This window comes from Adiantum capillus-veneris, chromosome 7, assembly GCF_014529385.1.
Source record: "Adiantum capillus-veneris isolate H3 chromosome 7, ASM1452938v2, whole genome shotgun sequence".
Lineage (NCBI taxonomy): Eukaryota > Viridiplantae > Streptophyta > Polypodiopsida > Polypodiales > Pteridaceae > Adiantum > Adiantum capillus-veneris.
Genome location: NC_140937.1, coordinates 137,471,192 through 137,489,805, shown reverse-complemented (window position 1 = coordinate 137,489,805; position 18,614 = coordinate 137,471,192). Strand labels below are relative to the sequence as shown.

Here is an 18,614-nt window from a genome sequence, read left to right as displayed (position 1 = left end):
ACCTTTGTCAGACCCAAATGTGCATGTGGTAGAGGTGACAAACTCAAATGAGGTTGACATGGAAGCAAATGGCATTAAGCGTGGTTGAGGAAAAGGTAAAGAGAAAGAAAGTGTCACATCACAGAGTGACCATGGATGAGGCAAGAAGGCAAAGGAGACCAAGGAAGCTAAGAGGACTCGACGTAGTATCAATCTCCAAAACTTCCCTCTTGGACATGGTATGGCTCCATACAACCTATTGGAAGACATGAGAGGTAAGGGTCCTGAGTTTCTTGCATTATGCCCACAAGTTAGGAGGGATTTAACAAAGGCAGTTAGCACTAGGAGAAAGATAAAAGAGAGTGTCCCTATTGTAAAAATTGCACATGCTGAAATAAATGAGGATATTACTCATGTGCTAGATTGTTACATCAAAGGAAGATTGGTTAGGAAAGGTCTAGTGGATGGGGGTGCACAAATTTGCATCATGACAGAAGGACCATGCAAAGACGAGGCATGCACATCCATGAGACACCTTAAATTAAAGTCAAAATGGAAACCAATACCAAGGCTAAGTGCGTATGCATTTGTAAAAATGTCTCTGTGGAGACCTTTGGCATTAAGAAGGCAGTAGATTTCTATGTCATGTCTACCAAAGGAAATGGTTACCCATTTATCCTAGGGAGACCATGGCTAATGAAAATGCGAGCTTTGCAGGATTGGGAGAGTGGAAAGCTAATTTGCAGGAATGACAATCATAAAAAGGATGTCTTTGACATGAAGGAGCAACGCCAAGAGGAGCTCCATGAAGAATCATCTCAAAGTGAGACGGAGGAAGGCTGGACCGATAGCACTTCAGAAGGAGAAAGTAGCGGCAGGATTACTGAATAGGAGTCTTCCATCGAAGTCATGGGGGTAAGGTTTAATCCAAACAACCAAGGGACCTCTTGCCCAGGTTTGGAAGAGGTAGGTTCCCAAGAGAACCAAAATGTGGAAGATGAAGGTATGTTGTCTACAACACTTACAAAGGACGAAAGAGAGGAGTTCAAATGTGTGCTAAGGAAATTTCCTAGGCTTTTTGCTAAAGACTAGACCCATGTGCATGGAGTAGATGATGTTCAACACAAAATTGAGTTCAGGCCAGAGGCCACACCTAAGGCTCAGAAGCTACGAAGGCTAGGAGTCATCAAGGAGCTAAGAAAGCTTCTAGCAGCAGGTTTCATTTATCCAGTTAAGAATTCAGAGTGGGTGTCTCCCGTTGTTGTCACTCCTAAGAAAAACAGCAAGTGGAGGGTGTGTGTGGACTACCGTCCACTCAATGAGGCAACAAAAAGAGATCACTTTCCTCTCCCATTTCAGGATGAGATACTAAATGAGGTAGCTGGCCATGAGAAGTAGACTGTGTGTGATGGCTACTCAGGTTACTTTGAAATAGGTATCACATTGGAAGATCAGTTAAAAACAACCTTCATCACTCCTTGGGGTTGTTATGCTTTTAGAGTTATGCCATTTGGCCTGACAAATGCTCCTGCAACTTTCCAACGTTTCATGAACATGGTGTTTCAAGCATTCTTTGTAAAGTCAATCAGGGTGTTCATTGATGATTTCTGCATTTATAGCTCAAAATCATTGCATCTACAAAGGGTAGAAGAAGGTTTAAAGAAGCTCTACGACATGGGAGGTCAACTCAACCCCGACAAAAGTTCATGCCATTCGTAGATTGTTGAATCAATTTGAAGAAGTGAAACTATATCATATTCCTAGGAAACAGAATGAAGATGCCGATTTACTTGCACAGCATGTAGTTACATGTGTTGAGAAATAAGTGCAGGTCATCATGGTGGCAGCAACTGTCAAGCAACCGAGATACCAAGGATTGGAGTCATTGACTCCCATTATTAGCTACATTTTGGAGGGTGAGTTTCCACAAGACTTCACGAAGGCTCAGAAGAGGAGACTCATGAAGAAGGCAAGCACGTATCTCTTCCTAGAAGGATCCCTCTACCAAAGAGGGAAGGATTAAGTGTGCAGAAGAGTACCAATTATTGAGGAAATCCCAGCCATTCTAAAAGGTTTGTATGAGGAAGCTTGTGGTGGTCATTTTGCACAGGAACTCACTGCAAAAAAGATTTTGCTTGCCGGATATGTTTGGCCAAGCTTGCACATTGATGTTCAACATTGGTCTAAAAGCTGTCACAATTGTCATATTAATGGAAACAAGCGTCTGTTACATGGTCCACGTCAGTTAGTCCTTGCAAATGGTCCATTTGAAAAATGGGGCATTGATGCTATGGGTCCATTGCCTAGGACTAAAAATGGGAAATCGTATATCTTAGTGGCCATAGACTACATGACGAGATGGGTAGAAGCTCAAAGTGTGGCAAGAGTAAATGAGAGGACAGTGAGCAAATTTGTCTACACTCACATTTGTTGTAGATTTTGCATACCTTTGGAGATTGTTTCTGATAATGGTCGAGGGTTTAGAAAGGGCTTGCTCACAGAAGTCTGTGAAGAACTTCACATTCTACATGGTCATAGTACACCCTACTATCCCCAATCAAATGGTGTGGTAGAAAAAGCTAATGGTGTCATTGCAGGCATCATTAGAAAGATGGTGAAAAACAAGAAAAAGTTGTGGGATGACTTCTTGGATGGTGCCTTGTGGGCGTATCGAACCACATATAGGGAATCCACGGAGTTCACACCATTTCACTTGGTCTATGGTCAAGAGGCTTTACAACCAATTGAGCTCAACATTCCAACAATGCGACTTTATGGCAAAGCAGCACAAGATTATCAAGAAGCATGGATGGATCGACTTCTTACCCTAGTTGAGCCTGAGTGGAAAAGAGAAGCAGCATACGAGTGCTACAAGAGGAAAGCCAGACAGACGAAGGAAAAGCTTGACAAGAAATTGAAGGACAAAGGCATCAATGAAGGAGATCTTGTGCTAAGGTATGACAATCGACTCGATAATTGTTTTGATGCCAAATTTGAAACTAGATGGCAGGGGCCATACATAGTTAAGAAGGCTTTCAATTCAAGTTACTATCAACTTATGGACTTGAATGGGAAAGAGCACTCCAGGAAGGTAAACGGGTATCGCTTGAAGCCTTATTTGAGTCGCCTTCTACCAAAGGATCTATCAAAAGGCAGCTATCTCATTTAGGTATTGTTCCGTGAAGCATGAGTATAACTCAAACCAAAATTTTGAGGGGCCACACAATGAAGATCTCGTCAAGGACTCTGAAGAACTCTCTTTGGAAAAGATGCTCTATGATGATACATGAATATACCATCATCCTAGGGGAGGGCTAATGATAGCCGTTTTTCGGCTTTCCATAATTGCCATAGAAAGCTACCTCACCCTATCAAATCACTCAAACATTTTGGTTATCCCTACCATTTCACTGTACATAGGCATGTGTGAGTTAGGGACTTTCTCCATATTTTCTTAAAACCCTCAGCTAGCTAGTCACTGGGCTAGTTGAGCCAAAAGAATAAATAAAATAAATAAAATAAATAAATAAATATTATGGCCCATTTGTGTATAAATATTTCATTGTATATAGGACCTAAATAAAAGGATTTTTCATAATTATTTTGGTATTTATTTAAATATTTCTACATATGGTGTGTTATTTATGCTATGTACATTGACTCACCATTACCATATTTTTTCTTACCATTTTGCATACTCTTTATTCCATATAAAAATAATTTCATGCAAGCTTCTCTTTATTTTTGTGTAACTCCATCCCAATAAAAATCCTAAAAAAATAGTTTTATTTATGTGTATAGTTTTTCACTATTGTGATTTTTTCCTTCCTACATCTATTCTCTATTACTCTCATAAATTAGACCACCAAAAACATTCATCTTTTTATGATAGACTTATAATGAGAGAGATTTATTTTGACCCCTTTATATTTTTTCCACCTATATTATTTATATTTGACATGTACATATTTTTTTTAGACCCCTCAATATTTGATTTTCTTAGTTGTACTATTCACTTATATCATGATCTCAACAATATCTTCAATTATAGACCTACCAAATAACGTCAAGGGTATGTGGAATGCATGCATACACCATGGGGGGCTCACTCTTGGAGGTATTCAAAAGAATCATCCAAAGAAGGACCTCACAAGGATTTTGGGCAGTGGAAAAAAACAGTCGGTTTTGCTGAATTTGTAAAGATCACATGCTCCCCGAATTTGAAAAGGTGATACAAACAAAAGTTGTAGCTCATGAGCTGAAATTTCCCCTCAAAGTTTTTCATTTTTTTTTTGAGCTACGAGCTGTGAGCTATGATTTTTTTGGTGGACCCCAGTTTGCCCTTGCTATGCAGCCACACTCCTTCTTCCACTTTATCATTTTCCTCTTTCACACACACTTCTCCACTCATCATCCCCACCTCTCTAGCCACTCCTCTCTGCACCCTACTCACCTTCTTCTCAACCTTGAAGAATAAGAGAAACCATGGTGAACTCATATCTCCTACACACACTTCCATTCCAAAATTGACCACCTAGTCTCATTTTTCCTCTTCCATAATACCCATATCTAGAAACAAAACCACAAAATTCAGCCTCTTCTCCTGAAAGACAGCACCATGTTGATTGATTACTCATATTCAATCACCTTGTCTCTCAAGCAAGGTCAAGAGTGGAGAAAAAACGTACCATCAAAGCTAGTGGACCGTCAACAAGCGTCAACATTGACCCTACTCAAGACACTTGGAGCATCAACATTGTAAGAAATCCATATTTTCTTACTTATTAAGAGTTTTTTCTTCCTTATTTGTATCCTACATGGATACTCCCATTGTAAATATCCAATTCCATTTGTAAATCAATAAAAATACTAACTCGATCTACTAATTTACTAGCACTAACCTACTATGAAAAGTCCTATCACCTCCACTTCTCTCCTCTCTCTCTTCTTCATCTATCCACACCAACTTCTTGATAATTCCAAACAAAAGAAATTAGATAAGTGCTGAAAATCTAACCCAACCATGGTTAGAGGAGTAACCCTAGCCCCCAAAATTGCTATAAAAGGAGGGTGTAGCTAGCACAAAAGAGGGGAGTCATAAGCAAGAGCACTATGCTATAGCTTGAGAAGCCAAGCTCAACCTCTCTAGAAGGAGCTCTTGAGTGGAAGCTCATTGTCTTATGCATGTGCATGTGTTGTAATAGGGGTGATTAGCAAGGGAACTCTATGCCATTGTAAGAGAGAGTGATCATTCAATTGAGAGTAGGAAATCTATCATTTCTCCTACTAGTGTAAGCCCAACATTTGCTGAATCAAGGAGGGTGGATTTGGACTAAGCTTGGATACTTTGTCTCTCTTCCAACGTGAAGTAATGGACAACAATGATGTGTAAGTGTCTTGGTGTTTTTTTACGTTCTTGATAGCTTGTCTCTAGGTGTTGTCATCAATTCAGCCATAAATTCCACATACTGTAAGAGGGCAACAAGGTGGAGAGGACTCCCCTAGCCTTAAGACAGTGATTGGGGTGGCTTTTCTCGTGATGTGTTGTCGTATAATTTACTCAAGCTATGTTGAACAAATACTAATCTCACTTTGATTGGTCGTGATAGATTTGTAAGAAGGTATTAAGGCAACAAGCATCCCCTCCGCCTTCTCTCTCTTTCTTACATATATAATTGTGTTTGCTTGATCACGGCCGATACATTTCAAATCAGCCCGAGCACTCTCTCTCTCTCTCTCTCTCTCTCTCTTACACGTCCTAGTTTGCATCCAAAACTAGGTGGTGCCGCAAATTTGTGTAGGGTTAGGTTGCGGGTTTGTGTGTGTGTTTGTTGTTTTTCCAACCCCAATCCAATTGAGTAGCACGGGAGCCTAGAAGGGTGCTTAGAGGCCACTCTTCTTGTTGCCCGCCCTGGACCGCCTCACTATGAATCAAGAGGATTTGTATACACAAGTAATCCCAATCACTAGACAAAATATATATATTATGGTAAGCACAAAACTACAATTCCAAAGAACAATTCAAAACCTATTTGGTCAGCCAAGATTGAATGCCATTAACTCATCTATTAACCCTTTCATACTACCCATGATACGATATGACCATAGCCTTGATATTTTCATGTTTGTGTTATTTTGACATTCTATTTTGTGTTCTTTCTTTGTGTGTGTGAGTGCAAGGGAGAAAGAGTGGGTCTTCTTTGATTGCACTTCTTTCCAAACCCTAGTCTTCATGGCATCTATGGTTTAACCCCTTCATATAGTTTTTTGGAGTTCTCTCAGAAACTCTCACAGCCATAAGCCCGGTGCTTTCCTGGCAAGACCGCAAATTTCTCGACAGCGTATCTAGAGGAGGCCCATACACAAACAGGGGGATTCCATATAGGAAATCAAATGATGTATGAACAATTAAGAAGACTTGGAGTGTATTGGTCAAGAATGGCAGGCGATGTAGCTAATTACATCAAGAAATGCAACTTTTGCACATGCAATACTACTATGGATTATGCCACATTATACCAAGTGACAGTAGTACCTGCATGGAGTCATGCTATTGTGGAATATTTGACTAATAAGGAGGTGCTAGGAGACTGGTCTAAATCCAGACAAAAGGCTTTACAAATCTAAGCAAATAGGTATACCCTCATTAGTGACCAATTGTATAAAAGAGGAACTGATGACCATTTGAGGTTAGTTTCTCATGAAAATGACTACTTTCCATTATTGAAACAAGCTCATATAGGCATAGCAGGAGGTCATTTTTCAGCAGCAGAGAGAACCGTAAAAATCATTATGGTTGCAGGTATATGGTGGCCGACCATGATTCAAGATGCAGCAGAATTCGTGAAAAGGTGTGATGAATGTCAACGCACTAAGATACCAGTTAAAAGAGACGAAATGCCTTTAAGACCAATGATGAGTGCTCGAGCATTCGCTAAATGGGGATTGGACTTTGTTGGTCCTATCACTCCACCAGCGTATCGTTCACAAGCACAATATATCATAGTGGACACGGATTATATGACCAAATGGGTGGAAGCAAAAGCCACAACGAAAGCAGACGCTAGAACCATAGCACAATTCTTATATGAATATGTGTTTACACGTTATGGCCTTCCAATCGAGCTGATGAGTGATAGAGGGACACACTTTGTAAATGAAGTTATCCAACATCTCTTAGAATGAGTTTATGGTAATTCATCGCAAATCTGCACCCTATCATCCACAAGCCAATGGCCAAGTGGAAGCGACCAACAAAATATTGTGCACAGTTCTTACGAAACTGGTTAGTGAAACAAGAACAGATTGGGATCAGATGCTCTATTCGGCATTGTGGGCTTATCGAGTTGCATATAAAACAACACTCAATGCTACACCATTTAATATGGTATATGGGTTAAATGCAATATTGCCTATTGACTTTTTGATCCCCACACTAAGAGTAGCCACACAATTGGACTGGACGGGGCATGAGCTGTCAGAACGGTTAGAGGACCTTGAAAAATTAGATGAGTTACGACTCAATGCTGTAGCAATCATATATGCAAAAAAAAGACAACAGAAAGAGTTTTTTGACAAACATGTCAAGAACAAGGACTTTAAAACGGGTGACTATGTCTTAGTATACACACTTAAACAGCATGCCAAAAAGCTAAAGAAATGGGGTGATGGGGCCTTATTTAGTCCAGGAAATATCGTCCAGCGGAGTAGTAAAACTGTCGAATCTAGATGGAAAAGAATTGCCGAACTGGATTAGTGGATGTCGTTTAAAAAAATATCATCTACCTTTAACACCGGAAATGTTATTTCAATTGCATTATGGAAAGGCCTATAGACAGGAACAACAAAGAATTCAGGACGAGGCACAACAAGAAGCCAAGGAACGCATTGCTAAACGAAAGTAGTTTCTCAGGATAATAAACATGGTCACCCCAATGATGACTGAGGAATATCCTCTTCCGACATTCCGAACAATAGAAACGGATATACAAAATGAATAATTAGAAAAGACCATGACAGACTTTAGGGCTCAGGACGATAGCATCATTGACGACTTGGAAGATACGTGGTGTAGTCCTTACATAAAAGCTTATGCAGGCACAAAACAAGTTGAAATCTATGCATTGCTTGACACTGGAGAAAAAATGAGCATCATCAGCTTTGAGCTCTTTCCGAAACTTGGACCAATGAGGACGATCCCAGAGACACATCGGTTGAAAGTAGCATCGGGTGATGAGGTGACCACGTTGTGGTCTATTATATTACCAATCACAGTGCAGGCACACTCGTACACTACAAAATTCCATGTACTGTCACCAAGTAGATCAGCAACGCCGTGTATCTTAGCAGTGTCATGGATGAAAGCTAATAGGGTATTCATTGATTTGGATACTAATGAAGCACTGTTCCGAAATGAAAACTTTTCAAGACCTTCTTATCATATAACTAATACATGTCAAGGAGGAGACAGGAGTCAATACAACCGCAAGGATTTGACCAACAACAAACAGAGTTTACAAGTCGAGCAACGTCTTATCAAAAATCAACAACCATGCAGGGAACCAGGCAAGTTTGGGTACGGCGTATAGATCTAGCCTAGGCACAATTACATCAAAAGAGGAAATACAAAGTTTGGATAAGGCAAGACAGCCTAATTCCTAAAAAAAAAGGGGACAGAAGAACAGACAAAACACCAAGATCCAGCAAATCTTCAAAGCACCATAGTCAATCGGTCGAATACGCAACAGACTATATTAATATGGCGGCCAAAATTACCAATTCAGAACGGGCCAACAACACAAGTATGGAGGCCAAAGATGACCATCGAGCAGTTATCTACAACTGTTAATGTCAAGCCACATCATGCAAACAACACGAGGAAACAAGCAGAATCAACAACAATAACTACAAGGATCTATAAGACCCAAGTCATCAAAGGGAAAAGAAAGAATGTTCCACCAGAAAATGCAACAAAATATACGACAATATTGACTTCAAAGGATCCACATATGCCAATTTAAAAACAGTGGAAAACAATCAAACAAAGAGCGGCAGATTTACAAATTCTCCTTGCAAAGAAAATCTGCCAGCCAACTCAAGCTACCACAGGAAACCTCAACGACAAATGCCAATAAGCGAATCGCTTATACCTTCCTCTTACACCGCATAAATTCTTTCTACATGCATTGACTGCACATGCATATAGGGCTATAATACAAGGCCTACATTAGCACGAGTTCACACCCATGCACAGCACATGCCCTTGACGATACCCTGTCGTCCGGGAGGACTCCAACTAGGAGGGGGGGGAGGCATTCCAAATGCGGGCTCATGTCATATATTAGAGGGCAATGTTTGTGATCAATTTTTCTACCATTTTTGCGTTTTATTGTGTGATTTTGAGAAAAAGAATATTCCCTCATAATTAATCAGAATTAAGGACCAAATCATCATACATGGGCCCCTAGGGATGTGTATATACTATAAAGAGAGTCAAATTTGGCCAAAAAATGTCGAAAAACAGCAAAAAATAGGCCAAGGTTGACGATTATGAGTGAGAATGTACATAGATGAGAGAAAAGTGAGCTACAAAGTGTTTTGCTTCTCATTGGTATTTTTATAGGTTAGAATTGCTATTTTCGGGTTATTTTGGGATTTATTTGCTTTATTTTAGCCATTTTCTAGCAAAAATTATAGAAAAAATCTTTAATCCAGATGGAAACACAAAAGAATAGATGCTTGATCAGAGCAAGGTAAAGAAGACGCTGAAAAAATAGGGACTGCAAACGTGACAGGGCAAAATGACCACTGTCATGAAGGGACCTCCAACAGAAGAAATCTACAAAAATTGTAGAACTGGAGCAACCAAGGTCCAAATCAGGAAATTTGCGAGCCTAAACCGCATCTCGCAAAAATTTATGGCCACAGGTAAAAGATTGAAAAATTTTGTGTCGGAGTCTCGATTACATATAGAGAGGCTAGGCTAGAAATCTCTCATTTGAGTCATTTTCCATTGTGAGTGAGAGAGAGCTCTCTATAGCAGTTGAGACTTCCAGGAGCTCATCCATCGCGCACGGTCACTAGATCGACATCACATATGAGAGGTATGCTCGTCAACACTGACTCTAAGTGGTGTTTACTTCAGTTAGTCGCAAAACCTCGCAAGCATCACAATCACAACCTATGCACACATACGGTAGACCGGTTGTTAGGGAGACCTAGAGGCCATCAAATGGAACCAAAATTGAAAGGCACAATGCCTATAGCTTAGGGATCAAGCCTATGACCTCAGAAAGCGTGAAAGAAGCCGCCCAAAAAACCCTAATTTCACAAGACCTGCAAAAGGGCACCTGAATCAAGGTGATCGGAAATGAGCCAAAACTCATAGGCAGCAAGCCAATAACCTCAACAAACCGACTAAATGGTTAGAACATGAAAAAGTTCGTCAAAACGGAGCCTAAAGTCCCTATCTGACAGAAACTGTACAAAGTGTCACGATACTCTAACGGGCCGACCAAGTGATAAAATGACACCAAATTTAACAAGGTACATCCAAAAGAGGTCAACTACGAGATGGAATGTGTCCACTCAAGAAAAAGCTCTTCCACTAGGGCAAATGCCAGCAACAGGCCAGAAAGATGTCCAAATGGTCGTTCTTGGTGATGTAAACACCAAAACAACAACTGACTGCTTTGACGGAAGGTCAAAAGACAATAAAAGACAGCGGGAGTCATACAATGAACAAAAGGAACGGCAACCATCACCTAAGTGGTCTACTTTGACTCCAGAACTAGCTAAGTGCTGCAAATAGGGAGTACACTCTTCTAAATTGATTAAAACTTGATGTGTGTGTCTAGGAGAGCCTACTAACACCATTGTGGTCAACTAACATCAAAAAACTTGTAAAAATGACTAAGTACTCAGTCTATCACGATAGACTGACTTGCTATTACAATTAGACAAGTAAATTTTTGATTTTGACTTCATGAGGGGTGCTAATAAGGAATATTGACCACCATTATCAAATCAAAGTGCAAAATGGATCTCTTTTGGCCAAGTAACCTAGTCTATCGCGATAGACTTGCTACTACAATCTTTGGGGGAAATACTTTTCAAAATTTTCACAAGATAGACTTGGGGAAGCACATGGAGGCAGTACACCAACTTTGGTGACAGGATGGACTCATATGGCAAGTCGAGAAATACATGACAACAACTCAGAGTCAGAACAGGACATCTCAAAGGCAGACAGTTAGAATTCACATGTGAGAGGTCAGGCCACCTTAGATCAACTAGGAGAAGGCAGACAGAGGATCACAGAGTCAAAAAATGACAAAATGACACTAAGTCACAGTGTATTGCGATAGACTAAGTAGAAAGATACTAGGCCATCTTATCAAAAATTGGAATTAACAGTTGGCTTCAACACGATGCAAGAGGACTACCCACTAAGTTTGAGCCCAAAACAACACAAGATGAAGGAGATAGACCAACATCTCCTTGGAAGGAATCTGGAAAAATGGGAGTTGATCCAAAAAGGGGTCACTTGACATTCATTTCAGGTGAAAATGGGATCAGATCATGTGCAAGGCATGAGAAACCAACTGGTGGAGTCACAACTGCAAAATAGGACCTTTGTCAAAAGATGGCCAGTCTATCGCGATAGACTGGGCAGAAACTACAAATGAAATGATTTTCAATTTAGGACTATAGGGTGACCTTACATACCCTGTGAACATACACCACACAAAATTTCAAGGCATTTGGACTTGTTCTCCTTCACCAACAACATTAATTTGAAGCCGTCAGAGTCGCACAATGGAAGAGCTTGTCTATCTGCTAACATTTTACCTTAACTCATCTTGGGATTAAAAAGTCTCATCTAGATGCATGATTAAGTGGTAATCAATTTAGAAGAGAATTACCATGTTTGTACATTAACTTTTATTTGCGAATACAGGATCCATGGATGCTTCTCCGGGAAAAAGAAAAGGCAAGAACCTGGCAACGGAAAGTGCAATACCCTATGCACTTCTACCCAATTCACTAAAGCCAGCGGCCACCTGGATACCTGCAGACGCGCAACAGGCAGTAGCCTTTCAGATCTATCAAGGTTCATATGTGGATGACAAAAGAAATTTAGTGGATACAGTGATGATCCCCAAGGAGGCAGAAAATTACCTGAAAGGATCACCGCAAAGGTCATGGCTCAAAAAAGTTGGCTTGTGGAACTTTGTATCACTACCACCAGTAGGGATAGATTTCAAGAGGGTACAACACCTAATTGAAACTATCCAAGAAGATGGAACTTGAAGAGTGCAGGCATGGATGATGAAGTGATGGAGATCCAGATCACCAAGGAGATCATCAAGGAGGCATTGAAATTGTCTGATCAAGGAGCCAACATGAGAGAAACAAGGAAAAACCTCACAGTCTACTTGCAAAAGTCCAAACTGCCTTCTTTCGAACTCATAGCAAACCCGGAAGTAAGACAACTGACACAGATCTACAGTCAGTGTTTGTTGAGCTACAACAAAATACCGCCAAGATACACTACACTACCCGGGAGCATCTCAACAACACTGACATGGGCTATGGGAAGGACACCTGAGTTCTATATAGATCACGCATCATATCTGTTTGAAGAAGTGACAAAGCTACGGCACGACAGACCAAATTACATTGCAAGAGTAGAAGTCCTAACCAGAGTAATATACCAGGCCATAGGCACGGCAGATCAGCTGCCACCTGCTCCTCATCAGAACGACTGGCTGGTATTAAGAGAGAATATCGAAGACAGATCACAAAGGAAAGTACTGGCCTCTATTAACACCATTGGAGGACGTAGGCTGGAAAGAATAACGAGAAGTACACAAGAAAAGATGGAAGAAGAAAGAAGAACTAAAGAGGAAGATGTCCGACTAAAGAAGCGAAAAGCGGAAATGGAAAACAACACCAAGTTGCAGAAAGTAGCAAAAATGGAAAGAATGCTAGAAGGATTTTTTCTCGAGAGATCTCTACGAGGCGATGTAGGCGCCACTTGGAAACCTTCTAGTAGCACTTACACAATGAGAACGAAGAATAAAAACAACCCAGCTTTTGAGTTGGACTGGTTCAAGAGGTACATCCAAGAAAGAAATGCTAGGGACGAACCAGAATTGCCACTAGAAGAGGAGGATATCCAAAATTTGAGAGATCAGTTGAGGCCAACTTCACGAGATCAGGAAACACAACCTCCATCTCCAAGGCCAGAGACAAGTGAAAGGCAATCAACCCCACCTGCTGACTCTCCTTCGCATTCAGAAAGCTCACATCGTGATGAGAGATTTCATACACCACCCAGTGAAGAAGAAGAAGAAGAAAGAACAGATGGTCGCCCAAACACTAGAACCATATCACAAATTGATAAAGGCAAGCAAAAGGAGGTGGATCAGAAAAAAGATAAAGCTTCCTCCTCTCAAGAAATTGATCTAGAAGCTACTATAGATGAAGATTTACAGTCAATGGAGACACTACTAAACCGAACAAGACTGCACAGTCAATGGTTAGCTGATCAGAACAGGTCCAACAAAACGAAGTTAGAAAAAACCCATCAAGAAGTTATGAGACTGCAAGAGCAAAGAGATGACACTCTAAAAATGATCAGCATCAGAGATGCTGAGATCTTGAGGCTCAAAAGCATAGTAAAACTCCTCAAGGACAATTTACAGGAGTCTAAAGATTTTAATGCCATTTGTGAAGATACAATCAACGTATTCCTTGAAGATGTCAGTGACAGAGATGAACACATCCAAAGGTTGGAAAAAGAAAAGCAAGATGCGCTGGAGACAATCAAAAGTTTGCAAGTCGTCATCGATGACTTACAAATTGAAGTCAAAGATTTGAGAGCAATAACAGATATACAAGCAAGGGAAATAGAACAAGCTAAGAAACAAAAAACGTCGCTACCAACAACACCGGTAGTCCACCTGCAGGAATAAGTGGCTGCATTGGAGTTGGAAAGAAAACAGTGCTTAATGATAGCCGAAAGTGCGCTTAGAGCAGAGGATCAACTACAAAGGCAAATTTCAGACTTACAAAGTGAACAGCAACAAGGACCAGCTCCTGACAGTGAAATAGAAAGCATTATTTCCAAATCACTGAGGGAGGAAAATGAAAATTTGCACATCAGGGTAAAAGAGTTAGAGGAGTCTGCAGCTCAAAAAGAAATGGAATTTCAAGCTCTCCAAATAAATAGTAGAACAATGGCTGCGCAAATCGCAAGTCTACAAACTGCAAGACAAAACCAAGGACAGGTATGAGTGCACCTGTAGCAAGCAGCCACGGATTTGGCTGGACTCGTCGAAGTATATGGGGGTCAAGATGACTACGAGGAAGAATCAGATGATGAGGAGGCCCCAGATACACAGACTAATCAACATGGCTCCAAAGACCAAGAAATAGACGAAGATTCAGTCATGAGATTGGAAGAGCAGAAGCTGGCCGAGCAAATGGAAAAACAATCAGAGATGATATGGTACAAGGCCATGCAACTAGAAAAGGAGATGCTACAAGGGCTCTTCAGATCAGAAAAAACAGCAGCAGAGCTACGGGAGGAATGGAATGCCCCTATGTTACCCTATGCTCTGCTGAAATACGAAACTCTGACACATCAACGACAGCTCGCAAAATAAGAACAAGTGACAGTGTTTGAAGGAGAATTATAGGATCGAGAACAGCAAAACAGGATAGTAGACAGCCAGTCAAAGTGGAGGCGTCAATGACTTTTGGATCACTCTAATAACCTGATCCACTTAGTCAATGCACCGCCTGAGCTGAGAAATAACAGAACTTTTTGCCCAACTCCCCGAACATACACCTACAGCCAACATAAAGCACTACAAAGCAGAAATCTGACATGGCTAAATTATCCAGTATTGCCAAGGCCTGCAGAGGGAGAGAGAATATCCGGTTCTTACATGGTGAAAACCCTTCAAGGTGCCATCGCAAAATTCAGAGGCTCTCCCGACCTATCCTGCAAGATGCTATGTAAAATAGCTCGAACCTTTTTGGCCTATCTCACAGTCTTCTCAGAAAGCTGGACTTCAGAGTACATGAATACCGAAAGAAGCATCTTAGAGTTGTCATACGATCTAAGTGGGCCACCTACAGAGCCAGTATTGTATGCCTATTTCAGACGGCTAATGTTTCTGCCAAGCTACCTTCGAAGAAGCATTTTATACAGGCTTCTTCATGTACAAGTCCAAAATTTTTGGCACATTAATGGCAAGCGAGTCTATGCGATATGATGCGTTTCTACATCAAATCAACCAAGAAGAACGACAACGACACTGAAGACAAAGACGATCATGTCGTGGTAGACATGAATTAGGAGGGGGGGAGTGTTGGAGCACCATTTGTCCAACTGTTGTAATGAGCCCATCTTGTAAAGCCTATCAAATTCTTATTTTTATGTCAAAGACGTCTTATCATTTTGATCCACTTGTCTGGGTTATGTAAAGATTAATCAGTCATTCAATACCCATATTTGTTCCCACTTTGTAATTATGAGGAAGAGAACCCATGTACATTTTTGAGCTAAGGTGACTCAAGTATAAAAGTCACCTTAGAACCATTTAAACATAACATTTTTTATTATTAATCCTGTGTCGTACGAGTCTGAGAGAGAGAGAGAGAGTGAGTGTGTCTTATCCTCTTCGCTACGCGTTTCTCCCTCACCGGATTCATGATGTGACCACATCATCGCAATAGTCTCTCTGAGAGCTACGCGCCCACACCACGCATTCATATTTTCGAGCTGTTCACAATCGATCCTTCATCGAGCTTGTTTTGCTTGTAAGTAACACAAATAGTGTCTGTTTTCAACAATCAAGTGCTCTATGGAAAGAGAAAGAGATTAGCTACACATAGATATTCATAGACTTAGGTTTCGCCCACTTTTGGATTATGACCAGTGAGTCTATCGCGACTGTAATTGAGATAACTAGGGTTCAAATCTGGTGAGATTAGACTTATAGGTAAGTATATCCTATGGAGAGGATGGTGCCTAGAAAGTTTGATTCGATTCCGAGTTCATTGGAGGTGTAAATGGTGTTGTGAGCGTTTAGGGATAGAGTGGGTTGCATTCTACCAGGGGTAGTGATTGATGCATCATGAAAGTGCGTATGTGTAGATTGGTCTCAGCCTGACAAGCTAACGAGATTGCCTATGTGCACCTACGGGTTAGTCGTGTCATCGGATGATAAGTATAATGTTTGTGTCGTGCTTGCGAGCATGAACAGGGGAGTAGTTATGCCCTAAAACAGTAAGCATTGTCGCCAACTTTCATAACAAAAAAATCAATAAGGCATTCAACACTCATAACCTTTAACTTCACATCCTGTGCTATGCCCAAACACCTGGCCTTGGTATGGTTGGACATCCTCATTCGCACATTAGATCTTACCAATGCTTTAACTCCTGCATCCTTCATGGCGGATTCGGTCATGACACACACTTGGGCCCCTCCATCGATGTATGCATGTACCTGCATCTTCTTTTCAATAAGAGCATCAACAAGTGGAAGCACATCCGCTGGACTCCCAACCCTCAATACTAGATTCCCCACAGTATGCACTCTTGTTTTGTCTCATGGAAGCCTGGTGCTAGCACTAGTAGACCACTGTCGTTGCAATTTAGGATTCAAGGCAAGAAACTGACCAAAAGTAATATTAGCCTTTTGGTTCTTGACATCACTCACCAAGTCATATTCGGGATGATCCTTTCCGAGTTGGTAGTTGGATTGCTTGATTTTACGCCTCCTTCTTCTTTTTCTCGTCTTTGCCTGCTCTTTATCTTCACCAATTTTCCCTTTGTCTTTGCGAGCTCTAGTCTCCCACTTTGTCTCTGTCTCTCTTCCTTCATGTGCTCTCTTGTTGGCCAAAACATCCACTACCTACTCATCTACTCCAATTATATTAACATGATGAACTTCTTCATTACCTTGAGGAGCGAGAGGCACAGGATTGTCAGACTGTTCATCTCTTTCCTATTGAATTTCCCTTGTCCTCTCCCTCTTCCAAATAGTGGGTACATACCTCCTCTTTCCCTTGGCGGATGTGGGAAATCCGATGCGTAGTGTCCTTCTTTGCCGCAATTATAGCAACAGTGAGGCAACTACCTAGCTCTTCCGCTTCCCGTTCTTTGATGCCCTATGTCCATTATACTTAAACGAAGCTCTTGCATTTGTTCTCACAAATCTTGAACAGTACGTACCCATTGTTGAGGAATAGCCGTTACTACACGATTTGATTGATCCTCTGCTTGAACCTCGCCTTGAGGGCTTGGTGGCTGCTCGTGTCCCACCATACCTTGCACGATCTTCTTCTTGATCTTCCTGTTCTTTGCTCGAGCAATTGCTATAGCACCGTTGTAGTTCTCGGGGATTTCAAAATCCACCTTTTCTCGTACCGTGGGATGTAGGCATGCCATAAATTTGTCCATCTTGAAGTAGTCGTCGTTGGCCAATTACATTGATGTGGCTAATTCTGCCCAACATTCTTCAAACCGATTAAGAAAAACATTAAATTCCTCACTTACATCTTGCCTGAGAGCCTTCAGTTTCGCGTCCAAGTCCATAGGCGATACTTCCTTTCAAAAAATTTGTAAGAGGCTGGCCTGTAGAGCCAGCCATGCATGTCGCGACTCGCCCGACAATGTATCGAACCATGCTTTTGCCTTGCCACATAGCACAAATGGAATAGTGTCCGTCTTGATATCTTCATTAGGCATCCGCAATGATAGCATGTATAATTCAAAGTCTGAAATCCATTCGACTAGATCCTACTCACCTATGACAATAGGGCCATAGCTTCGAGCTGCCATGGTATCCTTCGGTTGATCTTTGCACTGTTTTCTTCAAAGCAATTAGCGAGTCCTCAGTGGGGAACCACTGATGGAATGGGGGAAATTGGAACACACACAGTACACAAACTAGATGCCTCTCTATAGCCCAGTAAATATCCAACACCCCAAGCCACTCGGATAGACTCACACACACTGTATTTTCTGTATGACTTTACTAATAAGCTCCTAACTTGCACAATTCACAACTACATCCGCCTAGCTATATGCACCTTAACAACACAAACTCGCCAATAGCTCAACACATAGCACACATTGATAGCCGACTCTCGAAAATTAAAGAAAAAAAAACTCTTCCCCCCCCCCCCCCCCCCCCCCCCAACTCTCATTACCCCCCCGTAGCTTATTCCCCTTCCCACCCGACGGGCATTGGATAAATAACACCCTCTCTCTCTCTCTCTCTCCCTCATTTTCCCTACATACCTCCCCCCCCCCCTAATATCCTCTCTCCCAATTTACCCCCACTCTCAAACCCTCCGGCCAGGCGCAAGCTTTGAAAAAACCCCCCGACCCCTCTCTTGTGCTCCCTCGGTGTGAGCCGCATGGAAACCCCCCCCCCCCTTTTTTTTGGCCCGCCAATATTCCTTCCCCGACCCCTTACCCTCTTCCCCACCCGCTCGCCTCACCTTCCCTCAGCCTCATTCCCCCCCCTCTTGGCCCGCTGATATATTCCCTCACTCCCACCCATTGACTTGTTTCCCTCCCCTCGTCCTCAAGCTCCCATGCAAGACAGT

General features: G+C 41.5%; 1 pseudogene; it reads right to left on the bottom strand.

Annotated features, from left to right (window-relative positions):
- The window catches only part of LOC147454680 (uncharacterized), a 62,948-nt pseudogene extending 45,488 nt beyond the window's left edge, over positions 1-17,460 (bottom strand).
- Positions 17,461-18,614: the final 1,154 nt, after the last annotated feature.